This window comes from Eubalaena glacialis, chromosome 6 (assembly GCF_028564815.1).
Source record: "Eubalaena glacialis isolate mEubGla1 chromosome 6, mEubGla1.1.hap2.+ XY, whole genome shotgun sequence".
Lineage (NCBI taxonomy): Eukaryota > Metazoa > Chordata > Mammalia > Artiodactyla > Balaenidae > Eubalaena > Eubalaena glacialis.
In genome coordinates this window covers 137248670-137261880 of record NC_083721.1, presented here as the reverse complement: position 1 = coordinate 137261880, position 13211 = coordinate 137248670, and positions in this window count along the sequence as shown.

The window sequence follows — 13211 nt, the reverse complement described above, 5'->3', positions numbered from 1 at the left end:
ACTTTGCTTAAGCAACCGTTTCGGTACCAGAACACTGCGTAGAGACAGTAAGCTCTGGTCCTGCGTGTATGCTGCGTGTCAACCTAGAAATTGGAGACTGATGGCATAAGGCTTCTTTTCCCATTATGAAAGCTCCGTTCATGCGGCCTCGAAGCTACCTGATAAGCATTGTTGTTGCCGGGGTTTTCCTCACTGCCGGCATGGTTCTGAGAAGAAAATGAGTTTTCTCCTGAGAAACCTTGGGTTTCCAGATCCTTGTTGGAAGCTCACCGTGCTCTGCTCTATACCTAATGTGAAAGTCAACGTGAGCCCAAGCTTCGAAGTAAGGCCCTGATTATCCTTGCAAAACGAGAGGCGTGCAGCAGCTCCATGAGGCCTTCAACGTTGTTCTGCTTTAGTTTCAAGGTAGTAAGCTTTGCAACACTCCTAGGGGACTTGCTTCAGCATCCGTTTCAGTACCAGAACACTGCGTAGAACCAGGAAGCTCTGCTCCTGCGTGTATGCTGCGTGTCAACCTAGAAATTAGAGACCGATGGCACAAGGCTAGTTTTCCCATTATGAAAGCTCCGTTGATGCGGCCCCGAAGCTACCTGAAAAGCACTGTTGTTACCGTGCTTTTACTTACAGCCGGCATGGTTCATAGAAGAAAATGAGTTTTCTCGAAAGAAACCTTGTGCTTCCAGTTCCTAGTTGGAAGCTCACCCTGCTCTGCTCTATACCAAACGTGAAAGTCAATGTGAGCACTAGCCTCGAAGTAAGGCCCTGATTATCCTGGCAAAACGGGAGGCGTGCAGCAGCTCCATGAGGCCTTCATCGCTGTTCTGCTTTAGTTTCACGGTAGTAAGCTTTCCAAGACCCCTAGGGACTTTGCTTAAGCAACCGTTTCGGTACCAGAACACTGCGTAGAGACAGTAAGCTCTGGTCCTGCGTGTATGCTGCGTGTCAACCTAGAAATTGGAGACTGATGGCATAAGGCTTCTTTTCCCATTATGAAAGCTCCGTTCATGCGGCCTCGAAGCTACCTGAAAAGCATGGTTGTTGCCGGGGTTTTCCTCACTGCCTGCATGGTTCTGAGAAGAAAATGAGTTTTCTCCTAAGAAACCTTGGGTTTCCAGTTCCTTGTTGGAAGCTCACCCTGCTCTGCTCTATACCTAATGTGAAAGTCAACGTGAGCCCAAGCTTCGAAGTAAGGCCCTGATTATCCTTGCAAAACGAGAGGCGTGCAGCAGCTCCATGAGGCCTTCATCGTTGTTCTGCTTTAGTTTCAAGGTAGTAAGCTTTTCACCACTCCTAGGGGCCTTGCTTCAGCACCCGTTTCAGTACCAGAACACTGCGTAGAACCAGGAAGCTCTGCTCCTGCGTGTATGCTGCGTGTCAACCTAGAAATTAGAGACCGATGGCACAAGGCTAGTTTTCCCATTATGAAAGCTCCGTTGATGCGGCCCCGAAGCTACCTGAAAAGCACTGTTGTTACCGTGCTTTTACTTACAGCCGGCATGGTTCATAGAAGAAAATGAGTTTTCTCGAAAGAAACCTTGTGCTTCCAGTTCCTAGTTGGAAGCTCACCCTGTTCTGCCCTATACCAAACGTGAAAGTCAATGTGAGCACTAGCCTCGAAGTAAGGCCCTGATTATCCTGGCAAAACGGGAGGCGTGCAGCAGCTCCATGAGGCCTTCATCGCTGTTCTGCTTTAGTTTCACGGTAGTAAGCTTTCCAGGACTCCTAGGGACTTTGCTTAAGCAACCGTTTCCGTACCAGAACACTGCGTAGAGACAGTAAGCTCTGGTCCTGCGTGTATGCTGCGTGTCAACCTAGAAATTGGAGACTGATGGCATAAGGCTTCTTTTCCCATTATGAAAGCTCCGTTCATGCGGCCTCGAAGCTACCTGAAAAGCATGGTTGTTGCCGGGGTTTTCCTCACTGCCGGCATGGTTCTGAGAAGAAAATGAGTTTTCTCCTAAGAAACCTTGGGTTTCCAGTTCCTTGTTGGAAGCTCACCCTGCTCTGCGCTATACCTAAAATGAAAGTCAACGTGAGCCCAAGCTTCGAAGTAAGGCCCTGATTATCCTTGCAAAACGAGAGGCGTGCAGCAGCTCCATGAGGCCTTCATCGTTGTTCTGCTTTAGTTTCAAGGTAGTAAGCTTTTCAACACTCCTAGGGGCCTTGCTTCAGCACCCGTTTCAGTCAGAACACTGCGTAGAACCAGGAAACTCTGCTCCTGCGTGTATGCTGCGTGTCAACCTAGAAATTAGAGACTGATGGCACAAGGCTTGTTTTCCCATTTTGAAAGCTCCATTCATGCGGCCCCGAAGCTACCTGAAAAGCACTGTTGTTACCGTGCTTTTACTTACAGCCGGCATGGCACATAGAAGAAAATGAGTTTTCTCGGAAGAAACCTTCTGCTTCCAGTTCCTAGTTGAAAGCTCACCCTGCTCTGCTCTATACCTCAAGTGAAAGTCAACGTGAGCCCAAGCTTCGAAGTAAGGCCCTGATTATCCTTGCAAAACGAGAGGCGTGCAGCAGCTCCATGAGGCCTTCATCGTTGTTCTGCTTTAGTTTCAAGGTAGTAAGCTTTTCAACACTCCTAGGGGCCTTGCTTCAGCACCCGTTTCAGTACCAGAACACTGCGTAGAACCAGGAAGCTCTGCTCCTGCGTGTATGCTGCGTGTCAACCTAGAAATTGGAGACTGATGGCATAAGGCTTCTTTTCCCATTATGAAAGCTCCGTTCATGCGGCCTCGAAGCTACCTGAAAAGGATGGTTGTTGCCGGGGTTTTCCTCACTGCCGGCATGGTTCTGAGAAGAAAATGAGTTTTCTCCTAAGAAACCTTGGGTTTCCAGTTCCTTGTTGGAAGCTCACCCTGCTCTGCTCTATACCTAATGTGAAAGTCAACGTGAGCCCAAGCTTCGAAGTAGGGCCCTGATTATCCTTGCAAAACGAGAGGCGTGCAGCAGCTCCATGAGGCCTTCATCGTTGTTCTGCTTTAGTTTCAAGGTAGTAAGCTTTTCAACACTCCTAGGGGACTTGCTTCAGCACCCGTTTCGGTACCAGAACACTGCGTAGAGACAGTAAGCTCTGGTCCTGCGTGTATGCTGCGTGTCAACCTAGAAATTGGAGACTGATGGCATAAGGCTTCTTTTCCCATTATGAAAGCTCCGTTCATGCGGCCTCGAAGCTACCTGAAAAGCATGGTTGTTGCCGGGGTTTTCCTCACTGCCGGCATGGTTCTGAGAAGAAAATGAGTTTTCTCCTAAGAAACCTGGGATTTCCAGTTCCTTGTTGGAAGCTCACCCTGCTCTGCGCTATACCTAAAATGAAAGTCAACGTGAGCCCAAGCTTCGAAGTAAGGCCCTGATTATCTTTGCAAAACGAGAGGCGTGCAGCAGCTCCATGAGGCCTTCATCGTTGTTCTGCTTTAGTTTCAAGGTAGTAAGCTTTTCAACACTCCTAGGGGCCTTGCTTCAGCACCCGTTTCAGTACCAGAACACTGCGTAGAACCAGGAAGCTCTGCTCCTGCGTGTATGCTGCGTGTCAACCTAGAAATTAGAGACTGATGGCACAAGGCTAGTTTTCCCATTATGAAAGCTCCGTTGATGCGGCCCCGAAGCTACCTGAAAAGCACTGTTGTTACCGTGCTTTTACTTACAGCCGGCATGGTTCATAGAAGAAAATGAGTTTTCTCGAAAGAAACCTTGTGCTTCCAGTTCCTAGTTGGAAGCTCACCCTGCTCTGCTCTATACCAAACGTGAAAGTCAATGTGAGCACTAGCCTCGAAGTAAGGCCCTGATTATCCTGGCAAAACGGGAGGCGTGCAGCAGCTCCATGAGGCCTTCATCGCTGTTCTGCTTTAGTTTCACGGTAGTAAGCTTTCCAAGACTCCTAGGGACTTTGCTTAAGCAACCGTTTCGGTACCAGAACACTGCGTAGAGACAGTAAGCTCTGGTCCTGCGTGTATGCTGCGTGTCAACCTAGAAATTGGAGACTGATGGCATAAGGCTTCTTTTCCCATTATGAAAGCTCCGTTCATGCGGCCTCGAAGCTACCTGAAAAGCATGGTTGTTGCCGGGGTTTTCCTCACTGCCGGCATGGTTCTGAGAAGAAAATGAGTTTTCTCCTAAGAAACCTGGGGTTTCCAGTTCCTTGTTGGAAGCTCACCCTGCTCTGCGCTATACCTAAAATGAAAGTCAACGTGAGCCCAAGCTTCGAAGTAAGGCCCTGATTATCCTTGCAAAACGAGAGGCGTGCAGCAGCTCCATGAGGCCTTCATCGTTGTTCTGCTTTAGTTTCAAGGTAGTAAGCTTTTCAACACTCCTAGGGGCCTTGCTTCAGCACCCGTTTCAGTACCAGAACACTGCGTAGAACCAGGAAGCTCTGCTCCTGCGTGTATGCTGCGTGTCAACCTAGAAATTAGAGACTGATGGCACAAGGCTAGTTTTCCCATTATGAAAGCTCCGTTGATGCGGCCCCGAAGCTACCTGAAAAGCACTGTTGTTACCGTGCTTTTACTTACAGCCGGCATGGTTCATAGAAGAAAATGAGTTTTCTCGAAAGAAACCTTGTGCTTCCAGTTCCTAGTTGGAAGCTCACCCTGCTCTGCTCTATACCAAACGTGAAAGTCAATGTGAGCACTAGCCTCGAAGTAAGGCCCTGATTATCCTGGCAAAACGGGAGGCGTGCAGCAGCTCCATGAGGCCTTCATCGCTGTTCTGCTTTAGTTTCACGGTAGTAAGCTTTCCAACATTCCTAGGGACTTTGCTTAAGCAACCGTTTCGGTACCAGAACACTGCGTAGAGACAGTAAGCTCTGGTCCTGCGTGTATGCTGCGTGTCAACCTAGAAATTGGAGACTTATGGCATAAGGCTTCTTTTCCCATTATGAAAGCTCCGTTCATGCGGCCTCGAAGCTACCTGAAAAGCATTGTTGTTGCCGGGGTTTTCCTCACTGCCGGCATGGTTCTGAGAAGAAAATGAGTTTTCTCCTAAGAAACCTTGGGTTTCCAGTTCCTTGTTGGAAGCTCACCCTGCTCTGCGCTATACCTAAAATGAAAGTCAACGTGAGCCCAAGCTTCGAAGTAAGGCCCTGATTATCCTTGCAAAACGAGAGGCGTGCAGCAGCTCCATGAGGCCTTCATCGCTGTTCTGCTTTAGTTTCAAGGTAGTAAGCTTTGCAACACTCCTAGGGGCCTTGCTTCAGCACCCGTTTCAGTCAGAACACTGCGTAGAACCAGGAAGCTCTGCTCCTGCGTGTATGCTACGTGTCAACCTAGAAATTAGAGACTGATGGCACAAGGCTTGTTTTCCCATTTTGAAAGCTCCATTCATGCGGCCCCGAAGCTACCTGAAAAGCACTGTTGTTACCGTGCTTTTACTTACAGCCGGCATGGTTCATAGAAGAAAATGAGTTTTCTCGAAAGAAACCTTCTGCTTCCAGTTCCTAGTTGGAAGCTCACCCTGCTCTGCTCTATACCAAACGTGAAAGTCAATGTGAGCACTAGCCTCGAAGTAAGGCCCTGATTATCCTGGCAAAACGAGAGGCGTGCAGCAGCTCCATAAGGCCTTCATCGTTGTTCTGCTTTAGTTTCACGGTAGTAAGCTTTTCAACACTCCTAGGGACTTTGCTTAAGCAACCGTTTCGGTACCAGAACACTGCGTAGAGACAGTAAGCTCTGGTCCTGCGTGTATGCTGCGTGTCAACCTAGAAATTGGAGACTGATGGCATAAGGCTTCTTTTCCCATTATGAAAGCTCCGTTCATGCGGCCTCGAAGCTACCTGATAAGCATTGTTGTTGCCGGGGTTTTCCTCACTGCCGGCATGGTTCTGAGAAGAAAATGAGTTTTCTCCTGAGAAACCTTGGGTTTCCAGTTCCTTGTTGGAAGCTCACCCTGCTCTGCGCTATACCTAAAGTGAAAGTCAACGTGAGCCCAAGCTTCGAAGTAAGGCCCTGATTATCCTTGCAAAACGAGAGGTGTGCAGCAGCTCCATGAGGCCTTCATCGTTGTTCTGCTTTAGTTTCAAGGTAGTAAGCTTTTCAACACTCCTAGGGGCCTTGCTTCAGCACCCGTTTCAGTACCAGAACACTGCGTAGAACCAGGAAGCTCTGCTCCTGCGTGTATGCTGCGTGTCAACCTAGAAATTAGAGACCGATGGCACAAAGCTAGTTTTCCCATTATGAAAGCTCCGTTGATGCGGCCCCGAAGCTACCTGAAAAGCACTGTTGTTACCGTGCTTTTACTTACAGCCGGCATGGTTCATAGAAGAAAATGAGTTTTCTCGAAAGAAACCTTTTGCTTCCAGTTCCTAGTTGGAAGCTCACCCGGCTCTGCTCTATACCAAACGTGAAAGTCAATGTGAGCACTAGCCTCGAAGTAAGGCCCTGATTATCCTGGCAAAACGGGAGGCGTGCAGCAGCTCCATGAGGCCTTCATCGCTGTTCTGCTTTAGTTTCACGGTAGTAAGCTTTCCAACATTCCTAGGGACTTTGCTTAAGCAACCGTTTCGGTACCAGAACACTGCGTAGAGACAGTAAGCTCTGGTCCTGCGTGTATGCTGCGTGTCAACCTAGAAATTGGAGACTTATGGCATAAGGCTTCTTTTCCCATTATGAAAGCTCCGTTCATGCGGCCTCGAAGCTACCTGAAAAGCATTGTTGTTGCCGGGGTTTTCCTCACTGCCGGCATGGTTCTGAGAAGAAAATGAGTTTTCTCCTAAGAAACCTTGGGTTTCCAGTTCCTTGTTGGAAGCTCACCCTGCTCTGCGCTATACCTAAAATGAAAGTCAACGTGAGCCCAAGCTTCGAAGTAAGGCCCTGATTATCCTTGCAAAACGAGAGGCGTGCAGCAGCTCCATGAGGCCTTCATCGCTGTTCTGCTTTAGTTTCAAGGTAGTAAGCTTTGCAACACTCCTAGGGGCCTTGCTTCAGCACCCGTTTCAGTCAGAACACTGCGTAGAACCAGGAAGCTCTGCTCCTGCGTGTATGCTACGTGTCAACCTAGAAATTAGAGACTGATGGCACAAGGCTTGTTTTCCCATTTTGAAAGCTCCATTCATGCGGCCCCGAAGCTACCTGAAAAGCACTGTTGTTACCGTGCTTTTACTTACAGCCGGCATGGTTCATAGAAGAAAATGAGTTTTCTCGAAAGAAACCTTCTGCTTCCAGTTCCTAGTTGGAAGCTCACCCTGCTCTGCTCTATACCAAACGTGAAAGTCAATGTGAGCACTAGCCTCGAAGTAAGGCCCTGATTATCCTGGCAAAACGAGAGGCGTGCAGCAGCTCCATAAGGCCTTCATCGTTGTTCTGCTTTAGTTTCACGGTAGTAAGCTTTTCAACACTCCTAGGGACTTTGCTTAAGCAACCGTTTCGGTACCAGAACACTGCGTAGAGACAGTAAGCTCTGGTCCTGCGTGTATGCTGCGTGTCAACCTAGAAATTGGAGACTGATGGCATAAGGCTTCTTTTCCCATTATGAAAGCTCCGTTCATGCGGCCTCGAAGCTACCTGATAAGCATTGTTGTTGCCGGGGTTTTCCTCACTGCCGGCATGGTTCTGAGAAGAAAATGAGTTTTCTCCTGAGAAACCTTGGGTTTCCAGTTCCTTGTTGGAAGCTCACCCTGCTCTGCGCTATACCTAAAGTGAAAGTCAACGTGAGCCCAAGCTTCGAAGTAAGGCCCTGATTATCCTTGCAAAACGAGAGGTGTGCAGCAGCTCCATGAGGCCTTCATCGTTGTTCTGCTTTAGTTTCAAGGTAGTAAGCTTTTCAACACTCCTAGGGGACTTGCTTCAGCACCCGTTTCAGTACCAGAACACTGCGTAGAACCAGGAAGCTCTGCTCCTGCGTGTATGCTGCGTGTCAACCTAGAAATTAGAGACCGATGGCACAAAGCTAGTTTTCCCATTATGAAAGCTCCGTTGATGCGGCCCCGAAGCTACCTGAAAAGCACTGTTGTTACCGTGCTTTTACTTACAGCCGGCATGGTTCATAGAAGAAAATGAGTTTTCTCGAAAGAAACCTTTTGCTTCCAGTTCCTAGTTGGAAGCTCACCCGGCTCTGCTCTATACCAAACGTGAAAGTCAATGTGAGCACTAGCCTCGAAGTAAGGCCCTGATTATCCTGGCAAAACGGGAGGCGTGCAGCAGCTCCATGAGGCCTTCATCGCTGTTCTGCTTTAGTTTCACGGTAGTAAGCTTTCCAACATTCCTAGGGACTTTGCTTAAGCAACCGTTTCGGTACCAGAACACTGCGTAGAGACAGTAAACTCTGGTCCTGCGTGTATGCTGCGTGTCAACCTAGAAATTGGAGACTGATGGCATAAGGCTTCTTTTCCCATTATGAAAGCTCCGTTCATGCGGCCTCGAAGCTACCTGAAAAGCATTGTTGTTGCCGGGGTTTTCCTCACTGCCGGCATGGTTCTGAGAAGAAAATGAGTTTTCTCCTAAGAAACCTTGGGTTTCCAGTTCCTTGTTGGAAGCTCACCCTGCTCTGCGCTATACCTAAAATGAAAGTCAACGTGAGCCCAAGCTTCGAAGTAAGGCCCTGATTATCCTTGCAAAACGAGAGGCGTGCAGCAGCTCCATGAGGCCTTCATAGTTGTTCTGCTTTAGTTTCAAGGTAGTAAGCTTTTCAACACTCCTAGGGGCCTTGCTTCAGCACCCGTTTCAGTACCAGAACACTGCGGAGAACCAGGAAGCTCTGGTCCTGCGTGTATGCTGCGTGTCAACCTAGAAATTGGAGACTGATGCCATAAAGCTTCTTTTCCCATTATGAAAGCTCCGTTGATGCGGCCCCGAAGCTACCTGAAAAGCACTGTTGTTACCGTGCTTTTACTTACAGCCGGCATGGTTCATAGAAGAAAATGAGTTTTCTCGAAAGAATCCTTGTGCTTCCAGTTCCTAGTTGGAAGCTCACCCTGCTCTGCTCTATACCAAATGTGAAAGTCAATGTGAGCACTAGCCTCGAAGTAAGGCCCTGATTATCCTTGCAAAACGAGAGGCGTGCAGCAGCTCCATGAGGCCTTCATCGTTGTTCTGCTTTAGTTTCAAGGTAGTAAGCTTTTCAACACTCCTAGGGGCCTTGCTTCAGCACCCGTTTCAGTACCAGAACACTGCGTAGAATCAGGAAGCTCTGCTCCTGCGTGTATGCTGCGTGTCAACCTAGAAATTAGAGACTGATGGCACAAGGCTAGTTTTCCCATTATGAAAGCTCTGTTGATGCGGCCCCGAAGCTACCTGAAAAGCACTGTTGTTACCGTGCTTTTACTTACAGCCGGCATGGTTCATAGAAGAAAATGAGTTTTCTCGAAAGAAACCTTGTGCTTCCAGTTCCTAGTTGGAAGCTCACCCTGCTCTGCTCTATACCAAATGTGAAAGTCAATGTGAGCACTAGCCTCGAAGTAAGGCCCTGATTATCCTGGCAAAACGGGAGGCGTGCAGCAGCTCCATGAGGCAGGCATTCATCGCTGTTCTGCTTTAGTTTCACGGTAGTAAGCTTTCCAAGACTCCTAGGGACTTTGCTTAAGCAACCGTTTCGGTACCAGAACACTGCGTAGAGACAGTAAGCTCTGGTCCTGCGTGTATGCTGCGTGTCAACCTAGAAATTGGAGACTGATGGCATAAGGCTTCTTTTCCCATTATGAAAGCTCCGTTCATGCGGCCTCGAAGCTACCTGAAAAGCATTGTTGTTGCCGGGGTTTTCCTCACTGCCGGCATGGTTCTGAGAAGAAAATGAGTTTTCTCCTAAGAAACCTTGGGTTTCCAGTTCCTTGTTGGAAGCTCACCCTGCTCTGCGCTATACCTAAAATGAAAGTCAACGTGAGCCCAAGCTTCGAAGTAAGGCCCTGATTATCCTTGCAAAACGAGAGGCGTGCAGCAGCTCCATGAGGCCTTCATCGCTGTTCTGCTTTAGTTTCAAGGTAGTAAGCTTTTCAACACTCCTAGGGGCCTTGCTTCAGCACCCGTTTCAGTCAGAACACTGCGTAGAACCAGGAAGCTCTGCTCCTGCGTGTATGCTGCGTGTCAACCTAGAAATTGGAGACTGATGCCATAAAGCTTCTTTTCCCATTATGAAAGCTCCGTTGATGCGGCCCCGAAGCTACCTGAAAAGCACTGTTGTTACCGTGCTTTTACTTACAGCCGGCATGGCACATAGAAGAAAATGAGTTTTCTCGAAAGAAACCTTGTGCTTCCAGTTCCTAGTTGAAAGCTCACCCTGCTCTGCTCTATACCTAAAGTGAAAGTCAACGTGAGCCCAAGCTTCGAAGTAAGGCCCTGATTATCCTTGCAAAACGAGAGGCGTGCAGCAGCTCCATGAGGCCTTCATCGTTGTTCTGCTTTAGTTTCAAGGTAGTAAGCTTTTCAACACTCCTAGGGGACTTGCTTCAGCACCCGTTTCAGTACCAGAACACTGCGTAGAACCAGGAAGCTCTGCTCCTGCGTGTATGCTGCGTGTCAACCTAGAAATTAGAGACCGATGGCACAAAGCTAGTTTTCCCATTATGAAAGCTCCGTTGATGCGGCCCCGAAGCTACCTGAAAAGCACTGTTGTTACCGTGCTTTTACTTACAGCCGGCATGGTTCATAGAAGAAAATGAGTTTTCTCGAAAGAAACCTTGTGCTTCCAGTTCCTAGTTGGAAGCTCACCGGGCTCTGCTCTATACCAAACGTGAAAGTCAATGTGAGCACTAGCCTCGAAGTAAGGCCCTGATTATCCTGGCAAAACGGGAGGCGTGCAGCAGCTCCATGAGGCCTTCATCGCTGTTCTGCTTTAGTTTCACGGTAGTAAGCTTTCCAACATTCCTAGGGACTTTGCTTAAGCAACCGTTTCGGTACCAGAACCCTGCGTAGAGACAGTAAATTCTGGTCCTGCGTGTATGCTGCGTGTCAACCTAGAAATTGGAGACTGATGGCATAAGGCTTCTTTTCCCATTATGAAAGCTCCGTTCATGCGGCCTCGAAGCTACCTGAAAAGCATTGTTGTTGCCGGGGTTTTCCTCACTGCCGGCATGGTTCTGAGAAGAAAATGAGTTTTCTCCTAAGAAACCTTGGGTTTCCAGTTCCTTGTTGGAAGCTCACCCTGCTCTGCGCTATACCTAAAATGAAAGTCAACGTGAGCCCAAGCTTCGAAGTAAGGCCCTGATTATCCTTGCAAAACGAGAGGCGTGCAGCAGCTCCATGAGGCCTTCATCGTTGTTCTGCTTTAGTTTCAAGGTAGTAAGCTTTTCAACACTCCTAGGGTCCTTGCTTCAGCACCCGTTTCAGTACCAGAACACTGCATAGAACCAGGAAGCTCTGGTCCTGCGTGTATGCTGCGTGTCAACCTAGAAATTGGAGACTGATGGCATAAAGCTTCTTTTCCCATTATGAAAGCTCCGTTCATGCGGCCTCGAAGCTACCTGAAAAGCATGGTTGTTGCCGGGGTTTTGCTCACTGCCGGCATGGTTCTGAGAAGAAAATGAGTTTTCTCCTAAGAAACCTTGTGTTTCCAGTACCTTGTTGGAAGCTCACCCTGCTCTGCTCTATACCTAATGTGAAAGTCAACGTGAGCCCAAGCTTCGAACTAAGGCCCTGATTATCCTTGCAAAACGAGAGGCGTGCAGCAGCTCCATGAGGCCTTCATCGTTGTTCTGCTTTAGTTTCAAGGTACTAAGCTTTTCAACACTCCTAGGGGCCTTGCTTCAGCACCCGTTTCAGTACCAGAACACTGCGTAGAACCAGGAAGCTCTGCTCCTGCGTGTATGCTGCGTGTCAACCTAGAAATTAGAGACTGATGGCACAAGGCTAGTTTTCCCATTATGAAAGCTCCGTTGATGCGGCCCCGAAGCTACCTGAAAAGCACTGTTGTTACCGTGCTTTTACTTACAGCCGGCATGGTTCATAGAAGAAAATGAGTTTTCTCGAAAGAAACCTTGTGCTTCCAGTTCCTAGTTGGAAGCTCACCCTGCTCTGCTCTATACCAAACGTGAAAGTCAATGTGAGCACTAGCCTCGAAATAAGGCCCTGATTATCCTGGCAAAACGGGAGGCGTGCAGCAGCTCCATGAGGCCTTCATCGCTGTTCTGCTTTAGTTTCACGGTAGTAACCTTTCCAAGACTCCTAGGGACTTTGCTTAAGCAACCGTTTCGGTACCAGAACACTGCGTAGAGACAGTAAGCTCTGGTCCTGCGTGTATGCTGCGTGTCAACCTAGAAATTGGAGACTGATGGCATAAGGCTTCTTTTCCCATTATGAAAGCTCCGTTCATGCGGCCTCGAAGCTACCTGAAAAGCATTGTTGTTGCCGGGGTTTTCCTCACTGCCGGCATGGTTCTGAGAAGAAAATGAGTTTTCTCCTAAGAAACCTTGGGTTTCCAGTTCCTTGTTGGAAGCTCACCCTGCTCTGCGCTATACCTAAAGTGAAAGTCAACGTGAGCCCAAGCTTCGAAGTAAGGCCCTGATTATCCTTGCAAAACGAGAGGCGTGCAGCAGCTCCATGAGGCCTTCATCGCTGTTCTGCTTTAGTTTCAAGGTAGTAAGCTTTTCAACACTCCTAGGGGCCTTGCTTCAGCACCCGTTTCAGTCAAAACACTGCGTAGAACCAGGAAGCTCTGCTCCTGCGTGTATGCTGCGTGTCAACCTAGAAATTGGAGACTGATGCCATAAAGCTTCTTTTCCCATTATGAAAGCTCCGTTGATGCGGCCCCGAAGCTACCTGAAAAGCACTGTTGTTACCGTGCTTTTACTTACAGCCGGCATGGCACATAGAAGAAAATGAGTTTTCTCGAAAGAAACCTTGTGCTTCCAGTTCCTAGTTGAAAGCTCACCCTGCTCTGCTCTATACCTAAAGTGAAAGTCAACGTGAGCCCAAGCTTCGAAGTAAGGCCCTGATTATCCTTGCAAAACGAGAGGCGTGCAGCAGCTCCATGAGGCCTTCATCGTTGTTCTGCTTTAGTTTCAAGGTAGTAAGCTTTTCAACACTCCTAGGGGCCTTGCTTCAGCACCCGTTTCAGTACCAGAACACTGCGTAGAACCAGGAAGCTCTGCTCCTGCGTGTATGCTGCGTGTCAACCTAAAATTAGAGACTGAAGGCCCAAGGCTAGTTTTCCCATTATGAAAGCTCCGTTGATGCGGCCCCGAAGCTACCTGAAAAGCACTGTTTTTACCGTGCTTTTACTTACAGCCGGCATGGTTCATAGAAGAAAATGAGTTTTCTCGAAAGAAACCTTGTGCTTCCAGTTCCTAG